This window comes from Anas platyrhynchos, chromosome 1 (assembly GCF_047663525.1).
Source record: "Anas platyrhynchos isolate ZD024472 breed Pekin duck chromosome 1, IASCAAS_PekinDuck_T2T, whole genome shotgun sequence".
Classification (NCBI taxonomy): domain Eukaryota; kingdom Metazoa; phylum Chordata; class Aves; order Anseriformes; family Anatidae; genus Anas; species Anas platyrhynchos.
In genome coordinates this window covers 99,025,219-99,046,852 of record NC_092587.1, presented here as the reverse complement: position 1 = coordinate 99,046,852, position 21,634 = coordinate 99,025,219, and the positions used below count along the sequence as shown (strand labels likewise).

Below are 21,634 nucleotides of genomic sequence, written 5' to 3'. Positions count from 1 at the left end.
CCCCATTGATCTTGACTGTGCTCTGATCCTTGTTGGAGTCTCCAAAGCAATAGATAGTCACTGCAGCATAGCTTCCCAACTCTGCCAAGTCAGGTATTCATTCCACTGGCTTCCCCACTTCACCTTGCTTCCTCTAGCTCTCCCCTACCAGTACCCTCCTCTGCAGGACTGCCTAGATGGAGCCAATGACTTGGCCTCCTGATGATGCACAAATACTTGCATATTTGGAATTACATATCCCAAGTAAAACCTTCCCTTCTCTACATGCTTTTTCAAGCCACATGAAATGGGGGCATTATGCTCATCTCCTGTTACATCATTAGTCTGAAACTGCACCGAAATGGCATTGTGGAAATTGAAAATAAGAATCTTGCAAAGACTTGAGATTTATTCCTTAGCATGGGGAAAGGTCTAATGTCCTAAAAGATTTGTCCCTGAAATCCCAATAGAAACATATCTGCCTCATTCAGCAGCTGGACTCCCGGGAAACCATTTTTCCAGATTCTTCAGCACAGAGAGAACACTACTGTCATAAAACTGTGATAAATCAGGATATTGGCCCTTTTTATACTGAGCCTAAATTGCAGACCTAATAAAAGCCACACAGATGTACCTGACAGGATGATAGTGAGTTACTGCACCATTCTTCCACCTCCGGAAATTTCAGGGAATGGTACAGATTTGAGCTGCAATTTAAATGAAGACAGTGGATTCATCCTCGTCAGATCTTACTCACAGGATGCATTTCTCTTTGTACAACCACTTGAACTCATGTATCACCATTGACTTCAGCACATTTCCTCCAGAATCACAGTGGAGTAAGGATATCTAGCATGTAGAATTTAATAGAAATGTCAATAGAAGTAGTTATAGTAGCTTGTATATTATGAAAGAGTTCCCAAGGACAGTCTACAAAAGTGAGATGAAATGGATGAATTCATTGTGGTGTAAGCTAGAGGTCATCCAGCTAGCATAAGGGTTGATTTTGACTATCAGATTTAGGATCTCATTCAAAGAAGGAAGACATGCATTTGCTGAAAGGCATTGCTTATTCATCCTGAGAAACTAATGAGTTGTTATGAGCTTACTACAATTTAGCTGAGAGCAGAATTTGATCTGTAAGTTTAATAGGTAATAATACTTATATTACAAACAACACCAGTGGTCATTATACAGGAATGTTTGTTTCCATCACTTGAATGCAACAATTCATTAAAGCACATTAAATTAAAATAAACGAATAAATAAATAACATTCACAAGATCATCCCTTCACTCTTAAACACTTAGCTTTAAATAGGTTTGCAATTTAATACAATAGGAGACAATGTAGACAGATTTCATGTGTTACTTTAAGATAACTCCACACAGATCTTTCAGCAATGATAATGTACAATCTAAAAAACATTCTCTATAGGCTATAGTAAGATGGGGATCTGAAGCGTAGCATAGACATTTTTCTCCCAATTAACCTTTAATGTAGGTATTTAGTTGCAAAGATGAATATATTAAATGAGGTTCTTGTCTGCAACAGGATAAAATAAAATGGCAGCAACATATATTTATAATGTTAGAAATCAATTAGGGTGAATTCTATGTCAGATCAGTTGAGGAAAGCGCTGCAATGCTTTTAGGGCTAATAAGATCGATTCAGGGCAATCATGTCTTGTGTTTCTTTGTAGAATGAGTTGTTGTTCCATGCTGAATCTTTGTGTGCTGTGTGAGGGATGCTGACACAATCGATAGCCTGTTCCCTACAAAAAAAAAATGTTTCAAAGATTCTATGCAAATAACATTATTCTATTTTCTCAAAATCCTTCCCAGCATCAAGCAGTATAGCCACAGAAAGGGATTCCAGCTGATTTTTAACATATAAAAAGATGATAAAGGTTCAGCAGACCAGCAGGAAGCAAAGAAATTATACACTCTTTCATGAAACTAACTTGATTAAAGTCAGCGATCTCAGATAAAATTAAGATAACTAAGCCATAACTTCTTAGCAATAATTCTTGTAGAGATCTTCCTTTAAAAGACCAAGTAACTTTTGTCACAACAGGTAAAATAAAGGGGAAGGTAGACTGTTTGTTTTTCCTGCTTTTTGTTGCTTTTTTCTTCTTCTTCTTCCTTTTTTTTTTTTTTTTTTCTTCCTGATGATAAAATAAATCTTTTGTTAGAGTTTTATTCAGTTATGCTTGTTTTCTTTACTTATTTTTTCAATTGTCATTCAGTGACTTTTGATTCTGAGGTTAAATGGTGCTTGCTGTAATACCCATGTGTAAATGTACATGGGCTTATTTTGCAAATATAAGTCAATATTTAGTCTAAGTCTAGATTTATATGTTTCTTTTTGCGAATGTCTTTGCCATATTCATTACTAAAACTTAGTATGCTTTTTTTTCTCATGAATTTTTTATTTTCTCCTTCAAAAAGTGTATAGAATCATCCACAATACATTTATAAGTTACAGAAAATAAAGTTATTTTAAAGTAAAATGGGGAAAGAAGGAAGAAAAAAGAAATTTCTTCTTAAGAAAGATTTTATGCCTTTATTTTGAAGTTAAAGGGTTTCTTTTTGCTCCAGAATAAATTTTTAATTTCCTCAGTTCAGCAGGGACATAAAAATATGTCCCTAGAAATTAGTTTTTTACACGTACAGCTTCTAAGTTCACACAGTGATGAGCATCAGTAACAAATGACAATTATGCATACAGTTCAAACAATTTCAATGTGCATGTGATGGACAGTGTTTGGGAGTTTAATTTTGTTCGCAGCTACATCTCATTATTTTTATGTGTTTCTAAAGTGGTGACAAGACATCCCAGAGAGAGATGTCCACAGAGAGAAGATTTCAGAGAGTAAATGGTAAAGCAAGCAAGAGGTATAAGCATCCTGATGCTTATACCACCAGGGCCTTGAAGGGGACATGAAGAGCTTCATGGGAATGAAAGGGAACAGTTTGCTGGAGCTTAAAAAGTCATTGATTTCCTGGAAGCAAGGATTTGTTGAGCAGGCAAAAGCTCAGTAATACCCATTATTACTCCTCATAAATGGCTGATCTTTTTTTTTTTTAAAGTTAAATTGTCTGCCTAATTTTCTACTACATTTTCAAAAAAATATTTAGCAATCCTTTGATCTTCAGTAATTCATTTTGTAGTGAAGTGTGGACAGAACTAGACACATCTATCTCAAAGCTTTGGCAAATTAGGTTAAGTGATAATGGGAGTTGTAAACTGCTTGAAACAAACAAAGAAAAACCTTATTAATGTTGCAGTAGTTATTTTCAACCACATTGTACAATCTATGAATGGATGCCTCCTGAGTGGATGAGAGGTACTAGCACTAACACAGTTTAAAAAAAAAAAAAAAAAAAAAAAAAAAGTACTAACACTACTTTCCATACCCAAGCTATAAAAGCTGTGTCACTTCACTTTCAAAAACAAAATTACACAAGACAGCTTGAGCCAATCTAACACTTTGTCACTGTTCCCTACTGCATGCTGTCTCTGTTTACCTTGCATTATCTGTAACATACATCAGGTCTCTCCATGAGGCAGTTTTAGATAGTTTTCTGCTGGGTTAGCACAATCAATCTTTTTGGTGATGATCCTGAGTACAGCCTAAAAAGGGGCAGAACTACACCACAGGAGTGAGGGAGGGAAGGAGGGAGGAGCTGCTGCTGCCATTGCTGCTGCTTTTACTGCTTCTGCTGCTGCTGTTACTGAAGAGGAAACCTCCCCATTTGGCAGTGGTCCCATAATTCCACCCAGAGAGAAATCAGGTGATAATAAATTTGACAAATTTAGTGCTTAGGATTTAACAAGCTTAAGGGGGTCTTAAATAGGTTAATGGCAATTCTGATGACTAAATACGTATAGGATATATTATTTTACAAGTTGGTCATAATGTAGAGAAAGACCATAAGATAGATATGAGGTTTGTTTTTAAAGTTCCAGGAACACACAAAGACTTCCATTGGTTAGAAGTAATGTGGCACTGCTGGTAAAGCATGTCACGTCCATGATCTCAGAAGTATGAAAAGCTAATTGTTATTATCCTGGCAGAAAATTCATTGCCCACCCCACGCGCAACTCTTCAGTGGCAAGAGCCTCCTACATCTGGTGGACATAGCACTTTGTCTTGGGTTCTTGCATCACCACAATGGACAACCTCTGTTGTCTCCAGCCTCATAAAGAGACCCAGTGGAGATGGAACCACTGGAGAACTGAAAGGAAAAGCTGTATTAGCAGAAGTAAAAAAAAAAAAAATAATAATAATAAAATGACAGGACCTACTAGCTGTGTATGTAATTATGTCTAGATATGTTTTTATTTGTTAAACTGCCATCATTGTTGTTGAAGATTATCTAAACTTTTTAAAGTGAAAAAGATAATAATTTTATGAAATGTTATTGAAATATTTTGTTTATTATTAATGATGTTACAGTGTTATTAAAATTCTACTGGTAAAATAAAGGTGAGCCCACTAAATTAGTATGTCATTATTTAAAAGCTCTTAAAAGACGCATGAAGTATTTCACAGTAATATAGCTTAAGAATTTTAAAATACTCTACGGAAAATCTGCAACAAACACCTATAGAAGATTATACCAAAATGGCTTTAATCAAAGAGATTAAATCACAGCTTCCTATATTAATGTATTTATTTCATATCAGCAAAGGTACGAATATATAGACCTCTTTAGATTATGTCAGATCTCAAGAGTAAATACTGTCCCATATACCAGTGGACAGTGGACTAATGTAAAGTAATCTTTGCAAAAATGGTAAGCAAATTAATGCAAATATGTGTGGCCATAGAGTGGGATAAAGAAGGCTAGTAAGTGATGATGGGAAAAGTAATTGTAACTATGCTCTTTTTTTTTTTTTCTTTTTTTTTTTTCATTGGTGATGATTCCCTATTATCATGTTTGCATACATACAGGGAAGCAATAGGAATAAAGGTGGTCACTTTGAAAGAAATTCCATTTATTTAATATGTCCTGGTTTTCTGTATTCCATTTTTACTGGAGAAAAAAAAATAACAATCTAAACAGAAAACTGAAATCCCCAATACTGAAATTATGGAACAAATTGTCATTTTCTCTGTGCATGATGGTCATCTGAACTCATATGAATCCAAATAGCAGCCCTAGGCATATGATGCAGAAAACTTTCAGAAGGAAGGTCACCTTTTGTGTGCAACTGTTAGGAATATACAAAAAAAAAAGAGGAATGGAGAAATCTTAGGATTCACTGTTTAATCATCTGTTCTTCTTTTCTCTCCACAGGAATAATCATGTCCTAGAATCACCATGTCTATTTCAATCATCAGGTGGATGCAGCAGTTGCCAAAGGGAGAGTCAGTCAATCCTCTTTCCTTCCATTGAACTCCGTAGCATGCAGCACAGATTCCTGGCAAAACGCTGAAGAACATTCTGACATAGACATATTTGTAAAATGAAGCAAACCCCACTCTCCAGCTGGGAAAAACAAATTCAACATTTTCAGAATTCTAAGAAGGCTTATTTTCTCATTTAAAGCTGTAAATAGCTAAGTACACATGCATCTTGGCAAGTGGAGGGGTTTGCATTTTTTTAACAACACCTGCAAAAAGAAAGAGAAGAATGACAAACTAAAGTATGTGTGGGATGATCACATGTTAGAGGAATGGTTTTACATCCACTATATGATTTGTAAGAAATGAATTCATTTTGATTTAAAGTGATAGACACTTTTTTCAAAGAAAACTGTACAAAAAAGTCATTTTTATTTTTCCTGTTCGAAAGCCATTTTAATACTGAGCCCCTTCTGTGCAAAGTTACCGTGCACAGCATTTTACAGCAACCTGAATTAAAATATTTATTATATGCAAGTGATAGTTTGTGACCTATTTCTATATAGGTCTTCACTTTGTTCACCTATCACCCTAAGATACATCAAGAAGCTTTTCCTTTTATCTTTTACTGAACATGCCATAAACCAAAAAGCACTTATATAAATCAGAATGATCAAGAAACATGTTTGAAGTTCAACATCTTTAGCATCTCTGGCATAGTTTATCCATATTAATATTAAAATGAAATAATCTCAAAGACCTACAGTACAATTTATGGAATAATTTAACTCCATAAATATTTTAGGAAAAGCATTATTAGCTCCTGCAAGTATGTAGCTTATCTATTTGTGTGATCAAATTAACTCTCTAATGCACTGGAAAAGTCTGCATCTGTCTTAATTGAATGATCAGTGCTGTTTAATGATACAGCTTGTATTATAGAATTAAAATCACCCTGCTTTGTTTGTCCTTGAAAAACAAAGTAAAAAGTTACTGCTGATATGCAGATGTTTTGTTACATTAGTAATCTAAATTTGAAACATAATTTTTCCAGATATTTAGCCCACAGTTGCTCTAAATGTGGAGAACTGATTATTAAATGTTTGGTAATTAAATTTCTAACATATTGGACTGGGATGTGGTAGGTTCAATTTCTGCCCATTTCTATGTCACCTAGGATGCTTTCATGTTTCTTCATGTTGTCTGTCTAACTTGTCCTCAACACCTATATGATAAAGGTTGTGCTATGCCATCAGGAATGATTGATTCCAAGGTGGATTCCATATTCAGTCATTACACAAGCATCCCATAAATGATGATAATAATACTAATAGCAATAATAATTATTACAATTATATTAATATACAAATCAAGTATGAAATCCTTCAATGTCCTTCAATAAAGGACACCTTGTGTTTGGGGTGTACTACAGGCTGCCTGATCAAGGGAAGCTGGTTGAGAAGGCCTCCCTCCTTCAGCTAGAAGAAGCACTGTGCTCTTAGGCTGTCATCCTGATGGGGGACTTCAACCACCCAGATGTCAATGAACCACCAATGTAGATGAACTTATTCAAGAGGTTAAGACTGGAGGCAGTCTGGGCTGCAGTGACCATGCCCTGGTTGAGTTTGTGATCTTGAGGAATATGGGTCTGGTGATGAGGAAAGAAAGGAGCCTGAACTTCTGAAGAGTAATATTTCAGCTGTTTAAAGACTTAGTGGATGAGACCCCCTGGGACACGGTCCTTAGGGAAGGAGGAACTGGTTAGAGATGGCAGCTCCTTAAGGAAACTTTTCTTAAAGTGCAAAAGGTCTCCATCCCTGTGTGTAGGAAACCATGCAGCGAAGGCAAGAAACGCATGGATGAGCAAGAACCTGCAGGTCAAACTGAGGCACAAGAAGAAAATGCACAGGCAGTGGAAGCAGGGACATGTGGCCTGGGAATAGTACAGAGATGCTGTCCAGATATGTAGGGATGGGATCAGGAAAGCCAAGGCACCAATGGACCTGAGCTTGGCAAGGAATGCAGAGAATAACAAGAAGAGATTGTATAGGTGCATTGGTCAGTAAAGAAAGGCCAAGGAGAGAAGTGCCCACAAATAAAGTGCCCCCTCTGATAAACAAGAAGAAAGAACTGGTGACAACAGACATGGAGAAGGCTGAAGTACTCAACAACTTCTTTGCCCCAGTCTTTGCTGGCAGTCAGGCTTCCCATGTCTCTTGAGTCCAAGAATAGACAATAGGCAAGGGTGGGGGGAGCAAAGTCCCTCCCACTGTAAGTGAAGAGCAGGTTTGAGACCACCTGATGAAACTGAACAGCTAACAAGTCTATGGGGCCTAATGACATGCATCCCAGGGCCCTGAGGGAACTGGCTGATGGAGTTGCCAAACCTCTCCATCACATTTGAAAAGTCCTGGCAGTCAGGTGAAGTCCCTGCTGACTGAAAAAATGGAAACATCACTCCCATTTTTAAAAAAGGGTAGAAAGGAGGAACCAGGGAACTACAGACCAGTGAGCCTGAGAATATCATGGAACAGATCCTCCTGGAAGCAATGTTGAGGCATGTACAAGACAAGGAGGTGATCCAAGACAGCCAGCATGGCTTCACTAAGGACAAATTCTGCCTGACCAGTCTGGTGACCTTCTATGATGGAGTGACAGCATCAGTAGAAACGGGATGTCATCTACCTGGCCCTTCTTTAAGATTTTTGACACAGTCCCACATGACATCCTGATCTTGAAATTGGAGAGAGATAGATTTGAAGGATGGACTATTCAGTGGATAAGGAATTGGCTGGATGGCCGTAGCCAAAGAGTTCCAGTCTACGGGTGGAGGCCAGTGTCCCTCAGGGATCTGTCTTGCGGCCAGTACTGGTCAATATCTTTATAATATCTTTACCAATTTTATGAGCTTCTAAGGGAAGCATTCATGACACTTTTCTATTATTATTATTTTATTTATTTAATTTTATATACCACCATTTAGAAGATGTTTCCTTTTTTCACTACATTCAGTCAACTGAAAGTGATGTGTCATTCATTTACTGGTCTGACATATGAACAAATAGCTGTTGAGATAATTACTAGTATGCTCCAAAGAAAGTTCGTGAATTCCAGAACAAAACAGCAGGATAAGAGCTCTTAAGTGTCAGTCCTGCTTAATGTCCTTGGTAATGAAAAGGGCAGAAACCCTAACATAAAATTCAAATATAACTTGTTGGTTTTGGTACAATGCTCTTAGTTTTGCTTATGTTCACACCTTCTCAAAAGCTGTCCTCATATATTTAACCCTTAGATACGCAATCATCCAGTACCCACTTGCTGTCCCATAATAGAATGTCTACTCAAAACTGGGAAACCTTCAGCACTTTCAGAAACATGTCATCTGATGAAACTTCAAGGACAGAAGTAAAAGAGACGGTTGCATTGCTACCATTTTTTTCAATCATCCTGGAGGATTCTGCTCACCTAATTTATACAGATGTTCCAAACCTCACTTGACTTATTTAGTTATTACCTTTATGGGGAGGTTTCTCAGGGGGTGTCTGATAAAGGTCAGTTTCTGCATCTGACAGCCAGCTGTTTAGCAGCAGAGAACAAATGAGTTCTTAGCTGGCTCTTAAATGTGTTATCCTGGAAGTGGGCTGGAAGGGAAGCATCATGTCTTTATTTGTCATGGATAAACACCTTCCTCCCCATACAAACTGAGTGGTGTGAAGGGAGGGAGGGGAAAGTCCCTTGAACAAGCCCCTACTGCCCCTCCTGCAGGGCAGCACCAACACTTTGCCACTTTCTTTGCCCAGCTGAGCAGCACCTTAGCTCTTCTCATGCTGCATTGCAGGTGGCATAGGGAATAATAAAGCTGCCCACCTCTCCTTTATACATCTGCTTACTTAACTTGTCCATCTCAACACCTCAAGATGGCTGTATATTACATCCAATTGCAGTGGCCTTCTTCAGAAGGTATTTTTTCAAGAAATGCTGGAGTCACTGCTGCACTGTTGCAACTGTGACCTTAAGGCCCCAGTGTACCAAAGAAAGGGCTTAGAAGCAGTCATCCTGGATCTGTGGTAGTGAGAAGTTGTCCAAGATATTCATGACTGCCACTTTCACTGACTACTTACCATGCAAAGCAGCTGTCAACATAGGCAAAGATTCGACCAAAAAGTACTTTGCTTCTGATCAGTCCTTATAGTTGTTTGCTTTTTGTACAACAACTGATGGCTCATGTAATCACCTAATTCTCTGTAGTCAAAAACAGTTCTATGAATGGGATCTGTCTCAAAAGTCATGAGGAAAAATCTCAAATTAAAAGCCATTCTTCTTACTTAGCGTTAGCCTCTCCCTCAGTAAAGGTTTTTTCTCTGCATAGTATCTGCAGCACTTGTTACACAAACAGAAAGTCTCTGATTGATAAGACTTGACTTATTAATTGTGCAAAGGGACCAATTATAATATATTATTAGGATGTACTTTTGTCCCTTTGGATGTTGAGACTAGAATCACAGGAAGACAAATATTATGACAACTATTCTTTGGGGCTTGGATAAGGAGCTTGAAAGTTGTTGAAATAAAATATAAATGCAGAGATGCACATGTGATATAATTAAATGCATTAAAATAATGCAGGAGTTCCTAAACATGAATCATACTTCCGTGTTACAAACAAAGGAAAAGAAGAACTGCTGCTGCTAGAATGAGCAGTTGACAAAGAAGTTGGAATACAAAAAGGATCAAAATAAATAGATAATCTTCTCAAACAAGAAAGCACACAGCTGGATTTTCGTATCAGAATATGACTCTATAATTTAACATAACAGGGATGCTCAGTGTGATACAGAACACTGCCTTGTATTTCGAAATCTTTGAAAGCATTTCAAAAGCTGAAGAGCTGTTGATGAGATGAAAGAAGACTGTGTTCTAGATTTTGTAATGCATCAGTTTGAAAAGCTCTAGATCATTATACACCATAATTTAAAATCAAATTAGTCTTACAGATCACATGGAACATAGAAATTTGTTAAACTATTGGCTAATATAAAGTGGTTTCTCTGCATAAAAATCTTAAGTGTGTGGAACCAGAAAACAATATGGTTCCAGAGGGCATGTCCATTCCAGACCAATACAGTATACACTGTGATCACATAGCGCTTAGTATATTGCAGAAGGCAATATGTGGCATATTAAAAAGGTGTATTCAGGCTACATGGCAAGGTTTTGGTAGCAGTAGTGCTGTAGGGGTGCTGTTTGTGAACAGAGCCCAGAAGCTGCTGCATATTAGATAAGGGCCAGCTCCAGCCGGCTCCTAAAGGGATCTGCTGCTGGCCAGAGGTGAGTCTGGGAGTGAGGCTGGTTGGGCCTCTGGGAGAGCAGATTGAAAGAAGGGGAAAATGAATTGCTGCCCAACAGCAGCTGGCTGAGAGAGAAGTGAGAACCAGCTCTGCAGCCCCCAAGGTCGGTGCAGGAGGGCAGGAGGTGCTCCAGGCAGGCAGCAGCAGTTCCCCTGTGTATCCTGTGCAGAGGCCCCTGGTGCAGCAGGCTGTCTCCCTGCAGCCCATGGTTCCCCCATGGATCGCCATACTGCAGCCCGTGGAGGAGCCCCCGGTGGAGCAGGTGGATGTGGCCTGGAGGAGGCTGCGGCCCATGGAGAGCCCCCGCAGGAGTCTGGGGGGAGCTGCCACCCATGGGGGACCCGTGCTGGAACAGTTTGCTTCTGGGGACCCCATGGTACAGATGGACCCCATGGTACAGAGCCATGCGGGAGCAGTTCTTGAAGAGCTGTTGCCTGTGGGCAGTCCCCGCAGGCTCAGTTCAGGAAGGATGGCATCCCGTGGGAGGGTTCCACATGGAGCAGGCCAGGGAGTGACCGTGAAGGAGCAGCGGAGAGGAAGCATCAGGGACTGACCACAGCCCCATTCCTCTTTCCTCTGTGCTGCTCGGGGGGAGAAGGTGGAAGAGGGTGGATAGGGAAGAATGTGGTTTTAGTTTGCTTTTGGTTTCTCACTGCTCTAGACTGTTAGTAATAGGCAACAAATTACATTATTCTTTTTTTTACATTAAGTCTGTTTTGCCCATGATGGTAAATGGGGAGCAATCTCATTGTCCCTATATGAACCCTTGAGCCCTTTTCCATCATATTTCCTACCCGTTTTCCTTTGAGGAGGGGCAGTGGGAGTTCAGCTGCACATCAGGATGAAACCACAACAGGACAGTGCTATTTTGATGCAGTGTGTGTTTTTATGTGCATTTTAATTCATGAAGTAATTTTAGTACGTAGAGCTTGTCAATGCTTGTATTTCAATGGCTCTATATGCATTTTTCTTCCTTTGTGGCTGCATTCCATTATCTCTATCTAGATGACATTTTAAGGACACACAATTCCAAAAGACACAGATTTCTGTCCATGTGTCTATGACAGAGCAGGGAAGAAAAAAAATCTCCTTAATGTAAAATAGCAAATTGAAGCTAAAAATATATAAAGACAGCTAGAATATTGCATAAGTTTGTCGGACCTAGCCATGTAATTCCTCTACCATCATTTTGACCATATATTCTAATCACATAAATCCTACATAAAAAGTCCAGTATCAGCATTGTGTTTTAACTGTTTTGCACAATAGTTATAAAAATGCTTTACTGAATAGGAATCTATGCATTTTTTCCCTATCTTTTTTTTTTTTTTTTTGGTCATATGTCAAAACTTCTGAGAAGTGGGCTGTATTCTGAGAATAACATTTATTTGGTATGTTGTAAAAATTATTTATAAAATGACAGGGAAGAGTCTGTACCGATTAGTCCTTAAAAAGATTTATGAATACTTTCTTAAGTACTTTTCCTTCATATTTTACGCTTGCTAACTGTAAGCTTTAGTGACCATAAATCATTCATATAAAGGAAGGACCTTAAGGTTGCATATTCTCAGTTTTATTCCACCTATAATTTAATCATAATTGAATTTGAGGATTTCTGAAGAAATTGTACTGATAAATATAGCAAACAATCTTTTATTAGAAAATGATAATAGATCTAGTATAAGATTATCTCATTTGTCTAGGCATCCTTGTATCTTTTTTTTTTCTCTCATAAATGTAACGATTATCTTTTGTTATTATTTTTGTTATTGTGCTACAGTGAATAAGACAATAGAGGTCACCGCTGATGGTGTAAACTGAGAGTTGGCCTGAGGTTCCCTTCTTCAGAAGACACTATCGTCTGTCCTTTTCAGAAAAAAGGAAATGCTGACATTTTGTAAACAAAATCAACTGGCTAAGCTGACAGCACATAGAGTGTTCTGTATTCAAAGACTCTTAAAAGCTATTATCTGATGAACATTTGTGAAAAAATAAATATTACAATATGTAGTGTTATTTTACCATTTTAGTGAGGGTATTTGCATATGGAAAAGACGGAGGTTTGTACACAATGTGAAGCTGACATGTTGGCATCACTAAAAAGATGTGGACTAGTCACTTTTGAAAGGTCATTCTCCAAAGGAAATTATTTTTCTCTGTTATCTCACATACAATTGTTTAGTTTTCAAACTTTCTGAAGGCATTCAGATTTCAGTGTAATCGCAATGGTGCATTCCATTAACTATAAAAAAAGATTATGAATGACCTTTCATCAGGCAAAAGACATAGTAGAACCAGCAGCTTTATGTATTTGTTTTCAATTAGTTATAAAAATGCAGCACTACTTCAATTTTCAACTACATTCTCCCGCAAGACAGGCATTTCAGGCTATGCAGATACTAAGAAAGTTTGAATGTTAAATGAAAAATAAATCTATATTAAAAAATAATGACTATTTAAAGAAACATAAATGAAAATTGAGGATGGCATCAGTGAGAGGATATAGCCTATATAAACAAAGCAGAAAGCCAAACATTTCTTTATGGTCTTTGCTACAATACTTGTGCTTTTTTCATCAAGATTTTTGCTTCTTTATACTATTTTTAGATACATGAAATATTCAAGCATGAAAACCCCAAATGGATCAACAGATAAACTTTGTTAGTGTTCTATCAAAACATGGGTTTAATTAAAATTCATAGCATTTTCTATATCATCTATCAATGACTCCCAAACTACAGATTTGATAAGATTTGGGCGGTTTCCATCTTGCAGCCTTGGCCTGTGCTTGCAAGTCAAAATTTCTTTCCAATACTTAGCTGTGAAGAAGTAGAAAGAGAGTGGGCAAAGAGGGCAGAAGAAATGGTATGGCCCCAACTCACACAAGTGTCCAGTCACAGCTTCAATTTCAAGGTATTTCTGCTGAGCAGTAGCTGTTACTGCTCTGCTCCAAAACTTCTCAGATATCCTGGGGAAGTACTTAGAGAATTAGCTGTGGTGTCACAGAGCTCCACGTGGGCAATAGTCAAAACTTCATCGATTTTTATTATATAAGCAGCTATCACTGCAGCAGAGACATGCTTTCAGAGTTCACTAATGAAATCACTTCTGAGTCCCATCAGATTCATCTCATTCAGTATGCAGTCTTATCTCCAATTCTCAGCTTTCTCTTCCTTATTAAAGGCTTCAGCCACAGGTAAGGTAGGGAGCTCTCTTGATTAAAATAATTTAAGTTAGGTTGCAGCTCCACACCACTCTTGAAGAGAGTATATTTCTTCAAAGAAAAAAACATTACTATTAAATAAAGGTCAGTGAAGCAGCTCTGAAAGTGAATCTTGGAGTACACAAGTCTCACATACTGTGATTTGTGCAACAAGAATGACCCTATACCTACTGAAGTCAAATGGAGCTCGACTCATTGTCGTTGGTCTTGGGTAAGTGAGAATAGTGGTAAGTACATTCTGTGATGTGAAATGTCAGTTCAATACTATTTGTCATTGCTTCTTGGGTTAATGTTGCCACATGTTCCTTGTGGCAGCATCGTTCATCTAAAACAATCATTCCTCGTGAAATTCTAAAAAATTGTGATATTTTTTGAATATTTTGCATTATTATTTTCATAATATTAGTTTGTGCAGAATTAAAGGATTGCAACTATATCAAAAGACGGGAGTAATTCATCTTACCTTGAGGGATTTAGTTTTACAATAACTTTTCTGAGGGATACACAGTGGAGAGGAGTTCAAATACTTTTTAAAGGATATCTGTCAAAATAAACTGCTAAAAAGCAATACTGAATTAGCCCGTCTCCTGCCTGACCTGACTTCTTCCTTTGTTAACTCTGCCTGCTTACAGAGCCATGGAAAGCAGTTCTGACACTGCAGGGGAGTTAGTATTTCTAGACACATGCAAAAAGATGTGCTTTCTTTTTCTGAGAACATCCTACCTCAAAGGAGCAGAATTCAAGCAGTTTGTACAAGCCCTGATTCTGAAGGTAATTTGTTCACTGGAGTATTATCCCTACTGTCAACGTCTTCATTATGCTATTAACCAGCACTTACACAAATTAATTATGATTATATCAGAGGAAAGCACAGACATCTGACTCCTATATCGGACTTCTGAAAATCTGCTTTTTGCATGTAACTGCAGCAGGTAAATTTAGAATTCATATTCTAATAGTTTTTGCATAGTCATATTTAGTCAGTAGAAAAGTATGGCACAAAAAGAACACCAACATCAATTAGCTTTCCAGTGTCACTATCCCAGCAGTAGCCAACTACCTTTCATGCAAAAGGAACAGCTGAAACATATACTGGGTTCCACAGTTTAGATTTTCCCAGTGTGAACATAAGAACTACTTCAAGCAGGCTTTGGTTTCAAATGCTTAAATTTTAGTTTATTATTTAGTTGGTGGAGAAACGAGAGAATGATTGCTCAAAATTTGCAGGTTGCAATGAGTGACAGTGCTCGCAGCAGCAAGGCCTTTTAGAAGAAGGTTTTGAGTTTGCTCCTGAAAGAAGTCAGAGTGGATTCATGTAGGGTTTTGGCAGAGTGCGTTCCCTGGCAACCTCTCTTTGACGACAAAGTAAATGAAGAAAGTGCAGCAAGAGCCTCCCTACTTTCAAATTTCAAATTCACTTTCAAATTATTATGCTTATTTTTGTGGTATTCGTCTGCTTTCCACCCTTGCATGCCGTCAGTGGGTGTGTTCTTTAGGCAGGATAAGAGAAACAGAGCATTTGGTCAATTGTACAATATCTTCAGAAAAGTTGTTTTGTTAAAGACACAGGTAATAATGAATGGGTTGTGGAGTCCCCTAGGGAGAATTTCCCAGCCTCGTGCCAGGCCTTTTGTACTACCAGCTTAATATTTCCTCTAGTGGCATGAAGCTGGCAAGACTGGCATGCACTGGGTGGCCCACTGCCTTAGACTGTGCATTTTGGGGCCGTACAACCAGGACAGGCAGCACACAGCTCTGTTCTGTCAAGTCAGCACTGTTAGATTGCTAACGCTATCCGCTGAGGATAGAAGCATCCTAGGAGCCACACCAATGTAGCTATAATTTGTATTAAAATGTGGCAGAAATCAACTGTTACAGCCAGCTCCCTGCGTACCCTCCGGCACTTCCCAGCCAACAAGTTGCTTCGTAACAAAACTCTCAGACTTCTCTGCCATGCATAGGAGACACAAAGAGCACTCATTTCACTCTTCAGTAATCTCTCCTCGCTCCTTCCCCTCCCATCCAGCTTCCCTCTTCTCAGACATGACTTGATTGCTGGTGTCATGCATTTTAGTGTACATATCTTCCAAGTAAGGCAGATACACTATTCCAAACAGAAAGATAGTAAAATGTTTTTGAGGTTGAGTTTAAGAAGCACATCATAAAATGCATTTACAGAGACCCATAACTGTGTGTGTGTGTTAAGGCACAAAGACTTATGTCCCAAAACACATCAGTTCTCCCATTTTTCTTTATTTCTTTCCTTTTTGCCCTCCCCTCCCCCCCTTTTTTCTTCAACTTGAAGTAGAGCTGGATAGGTGTATAGTTATCCAGGTCCACAGGCAGAATTTAGAAAATATGTCATTTTCCTATCACAACATCAAAATTATTTGTGTATCCTCAAACTATACATTTTCATTATTAGTAATAGTAGGATTCTAGGTTAGTTCCATACTGTGTTGCATTGAAACAATTCTGGTAATCTTATCATTTCCACTTCTATAACATTTCCAAATATTCTGAAAACTTTACCTCTTCTAATCATCATTTCTTTTTTATTAAAACAGGATTGTGAGCCAAATTTCCTTTAAAATAGCTACTCTATTGGTCTCATTTCAGACATCAATTAATTATGTTCTACACATACACAAACACACACACACAAATGATTTCATTACCCATCCCCTTGCAGATAGCTTGCTTTTTTTGTGCAAAGTATGTGCTACAAATGAGTGAACAGAAATTGCTTTTCATACAAATAGTCGCACACAAAAAAAAGGAGAATCAACCCCAAATGTCTTAGGAAAACATTACCAAACACACATATCCCTTATCTAAACTGATATGAAAGGATGCATCAGAATTAGCCAGCTAACACATTTATAACCGTAAATCCTAGTCTAGACAAGGTCTTATAATTTAAAAGGAGATTTTCAAAATCATCTGAGAGCTATTAGCCCTCCAGGCTTCAAGATGGGATCACAGATGTATTAGTTTGGGTGAGAGTGAAACACAATGCAACAGTTTAAAAAGGTCAGTTAGCAAACAGACAAGACAGAGAAGCTATTAGCTTCATGTGAAACACTTAAAAATGCAGAAACAAATAATAATTGGAGAATTTCAAATGTGGTTAGAGTATCAGATTGGCAGAAAATCTGTGATGTGTGTAAAATCTTGCACCTTCATTGAAGATTAATTTATGAGAACCAAACATTCTCAAAAGAGATTTAATTTCCTAAAAAGGTTTAAGCAAAATGTCACCTGTATAAAGCAAATTAGGATTCAAGAAATTTTGAAAGATGTATTTTTTTCCCCTGTAAATAAGTTGCCAATGCCTGACAGCTTTTCTATTGATTTTTATTTTAAAAACTTTAAAGATTGCTTAGTTACCCTCTAGCAGTCATAGGTAGAGAGGTCTTATTCTTAGGATGTTTTGTAGATGATTTTGGCTTCAGCACTATTTTAAAAAAAAAGACAAATATATTGAGGAAAGCAACTCCTATAGGCTGGTATCCACGGTTAAAAGAAAATCTACATTCTTGCTAAAGTAATTCACTCTATCAGCGACCTCTATTTCCAGCATGACTAGCAGAGATAAAAATTGCTTTATTTGAAAGAAAAAAAAAAAAAGAAAAAAAAAAAAAAGAACATTCACTGAAAAACATTAGATGGACATAAAAGTTGATCCAATCTACCCTTTACAAATACATCCCCAGGCACGTATGATTTAAAACTTACACACGATGAAAGAAAGTTTTCAAAAACTGTATTAACCATAATATTTTCTCCAGCACCTGAGCTAATATTCTTCAGCACAAAAAAAAAAAAAAAATGGTAAGTTGCACAAAAAATTATAGTTTCTATACAAACTAAGGCAATAAGTACCGCCGGGTACATGTGGGTACAGTGCATAGAAAGAAGGAACTGAGGTAAAATGTAGTCAATGGCTAGCATCTTATCTTTTTGCTGTACACATGAAAAATGAGCTTAGACCACTTTTTTTTTTTTTTCTGTCAGAAGATTCTTGCTGCCACCTTGCTTTATAAAAGTACATTTATTTAGTTAGGCAGCTGACCTCACAATAGAGAGAAAAGGCTTGTATAAATCTTAGAGAGAAGTAAATATTCTCTCCCTTATATTCCACGAAACATTTTTAACATAGCCTTATATGAATGAACTGCCTTTCAAATTGTATTTTGGACAACACACTAATAACATCATAGTGCCCTTCACATTACATGAGTTCTTCCTATGCCGAAAACTAAAACATTAGGCTTAGGTCATTTGTCCCAACAATTCTCATCCGTGTATCAGTTGAAGATAATGTTATTTCTCTAACAACAGGAACAGGATAACACATCCAATTTCCTTTTCTTTTGACTCTTGAATGGTTGCACTGCACTGAAAGGATTAAGCATTGCATAATAACTGCAATATCAACATAAATATGATTGAAGTAAAGCACTTAAATGCTATTTCAAGGCATACCCTCTCATTTAATCTCTGTGTGGAGAATCAGATGCTCAGCTCCTATAAGACTGCAGATGAAACTCAGAAAGTTTCTGGCACACTTAACAGAAAACATAACCATACCGTTAGTGTGTAATAGTGCTAATCTCCATAGTATATTATATGCTAGTGATGGGCATGCAAGCAGCTTGGAATTGATAGAAAGTGACATTTAAAAAAAAAATAAAAAAATAAAAAACAGAAACAATAATTTGGGGCACTTTGTTTAATTTGAACATCTGATAGCACCTGGAGTATTCAGTGCAAATTTTTTTGATCCATCATCAGTCACTAGATGGGCATTAGCAAGATCAGAAGCTTAGATATTCTCCAACTTTTGGAGTCTAAAGAACCTGATTTACAAAGCACTTTACAGTTACTATCCTTTCTCACATGAACAGGCCTTTGTATTTTGTTATTTGAACAAAACTACCCATGTGTCTGAGATTTTCAGGAGGGCCAATATGGTGATTATATTATCAGCATGCTGACATATTTCTTTCCAATACCTTTATACCTACAAGTGAAAATTTTCTTGTGTTGGTCCAATAGTTATGTCATGCATTGTTGTAAATTTTGATTGAGGTGTTTTTGAGGATAGAGAAAACAAGACTTCTCTTTTTTATCTTTTTTCCTTTTTTTTTTTTTTTTCCAGTAATATTATGCAAATACCAAACCAACAGTGAGAAACCTATTGAATCAGCATTTTTACACTTGAACAGAAGACAGTTGATTCAAATTTTGTTTAATTAAAATTACTGAGTTCTTAGACTACTTAGTGAGGTGAAAGTTTTGAACCAAAGCGTAAAACACAAATTTAAGAGCTATAATTGTCAAATGAATGCAACATTAAAGCAATAATATGAGCAATATTACAACCTTTTAAATTAACAATTTGTGTAATTCCAGGTTCTTTTTTTCATTGCCCATACTTAAAATCCTGAATTATAACTTTAAAAATCTGCCACTCATGAAATACTGCATAGAAATATAAAGATGTAATAATTCTGATTTTTCTGTATGTTAGGTATTTCATTTTAAGCAATAACTCACTTGGAAATATATATTTATTTTTTTTCTATAAAGAAGGAGAATTCTTCAAGAGTTGCTGGACTTCTTGGATGTAAAATTACTAAGTTGGTATGAAACTGGGACTATAATAAAATCCAAAACAGTCCAATATTTTTGTTAGCTAGGAATTTTGGAAGTTAGATGGTCTTGCTAGGTCTTCACAAAATATGTTTCTAAAAAATATAAAACTCCTTTTCCTGCACATTTGTAAGACAACAATGCTGAATCTTTTCATTTAAAAAAATTGCCAGTTGCTTCCAACATAGCCATAAGTTCTTTGTTTTTAGTATTTTTGGAATATCACAAACTTTCAGGGTTAGTATTACATAGTCCTCAAATATATTTCCAGGTATGTCAGCTCAGAAGACAAACTGATGATAGCCTGATGATGAAAAAATCTTGCTCACCAGGCAACAATATCTGTATCCAGGACCAGCATATTCCTAATTTCCCCAAAGGTATTGGAAAAGGTACTGCAGGGTTAAATGAGGCATGGATGAAGTCATAAAAATAAAGAACATGCAGAATGGTTTTTATCTTCAAGGTTAGCAAGTCATTTATAGGAAGACTGATATTCCATAGCCCTGTGTCTGATCAAGAAAGAAATCAGAATATGAAAAACATGCCATGTTGCCTTTGACTACTCTGATGGTGGTGAAAACATTTGTAAGGACGAAGTATTGCACATGAATTGTCAAGCTCCTTAGTTGTAACTGCAGATCCAAACTAAGAAGGGTCCTTTTAATATCATTAAGGATGTACATTTTCTCTCTAATGCCATTTCTTTACATTATTTGAGGGCTATTTGAGAGATAGGTATGGACTGGGAGAAGAGTGGCTGGAAAACAGCCCAGCAGGAAGGGATTTTGGGTTTCTGGTAGACAGGAGGCTCACCATGAGCCAGCAGGGTGCCCTGGCAGCCAAGAGGAAAAATTTTGGGGTGCATTATAATTATAACATAATAATGTGATTTTTAATATCACATTATATATGTGATTTTAATATAATTATGCAATATATTAATATCACATACATAATATGATATTAAATTAATAGCAACAAGCAATAGAACAAGAGAATGTTGCCTCAAGTTGCATCAGGGGAGGTTCAGGTTGTATATTAGGAAGAATTTCTTCAGTGAAAGAGTTGTGAAGCATTGGAACAGGGTGCTCAGGGAAGCTGTCAAGTCATCATCCCTGGAGGTATTCAAAAGATGTGTGGATGTGGTGCTTAGGTACGTGGTGTAGTGGTAGACTTGGCAGTGCTAGGCTGGAGGTTGGACATGGTGATCTTAGAGGTCTTCTCCAATCTGAATGATTCAATGGTTCTATAAGTTTAAAAACAGAGAATCTTCAACAGAACCTACAAAATAATGGGAGTAGTCTGTTTATTTGTCTCTTTGTTTTAATTTTACCCATATCTAACCTGAAAATCTATACTCAGGTTTGTGTTTGTTGGTTTTGGTGGGGTTTTTTTGAGCTTTATAGTTTTGGTGAGACAAAGGTTTATGAAACCTGGCTTTGGAGACAATGACACAGCATTTCCCATCTAAAATTAGACAGTCTCCCTTCGGTGAAATCCATACAGAAAATCAGAAATAAACTTCTTCTAAGAAGAAATACATCAGAGGTTTTGCAGCTTTGAATTTAAAAAAAAAAAAAAAAAAAAAATGGAGTTTTAAATTCTGCCCTGTACAAGAGCAACTATTGTGGATATGGACTATAGGTGGCTTCTGAGTGTGTCATTTACCTGCTAGGTCTTTAGATGAAGTAATAAATTTGAATGAAGCCTTGTAAAAGATCCCTGGAGAGTAACTGAACTTGCTTTAAAAGAATTGTTTTATGCCCCCTCACTACAAGAAAGACACCAAGGTGCCTGAGTGAGTCCAGAGAAGGGCAATGAAGCTGGTGAGGGGTCTGGAGAACAAGTCTTATGAGGAGCAGCTGAGGGAGCTGGGATTGTTCAGTCTGGAGAAGAGGAGGCTCAGGGGAGACCTTATCACACTCTACAGGTCCTTGAAAAGAGGCTGTGGCGAGGTGGGGGTTGGTCTATTCTCCCATGTGCCTGGTGACAGGATGAGGGGGAATGGGCTTAAGTTGAGCCAGGGGAGGTTTAGGTTGGATGTTAGGAAGAACTTCTTTACCAAAAGGG

General features: G+C 37.3%; 1 long non-coding RNA gene across 1 annotated transcript in view; it reads right to left on the bottom strand.

Moving 5' to 3' along the window:
- Nucleotides 1-4,524: 4,524 nt before the first annotated feature.
- The window catches only part of LOC113842361 (uncharacterized), a 39,454-nt gene continuing 22,344 nt past the window's right edge, over nucleotides 4,525-21,634 (bottom strand). Inside the window, exon 3 of the long non-coding RNA XR_003494748.3 lies at nucleotides 4,525-5,601. This is a non-coding gene — a long non-coding RNA (uncharacterized lncRNA). The remainder of the gene's footprint in view (nucleotides 5,602-21,634) is intronic.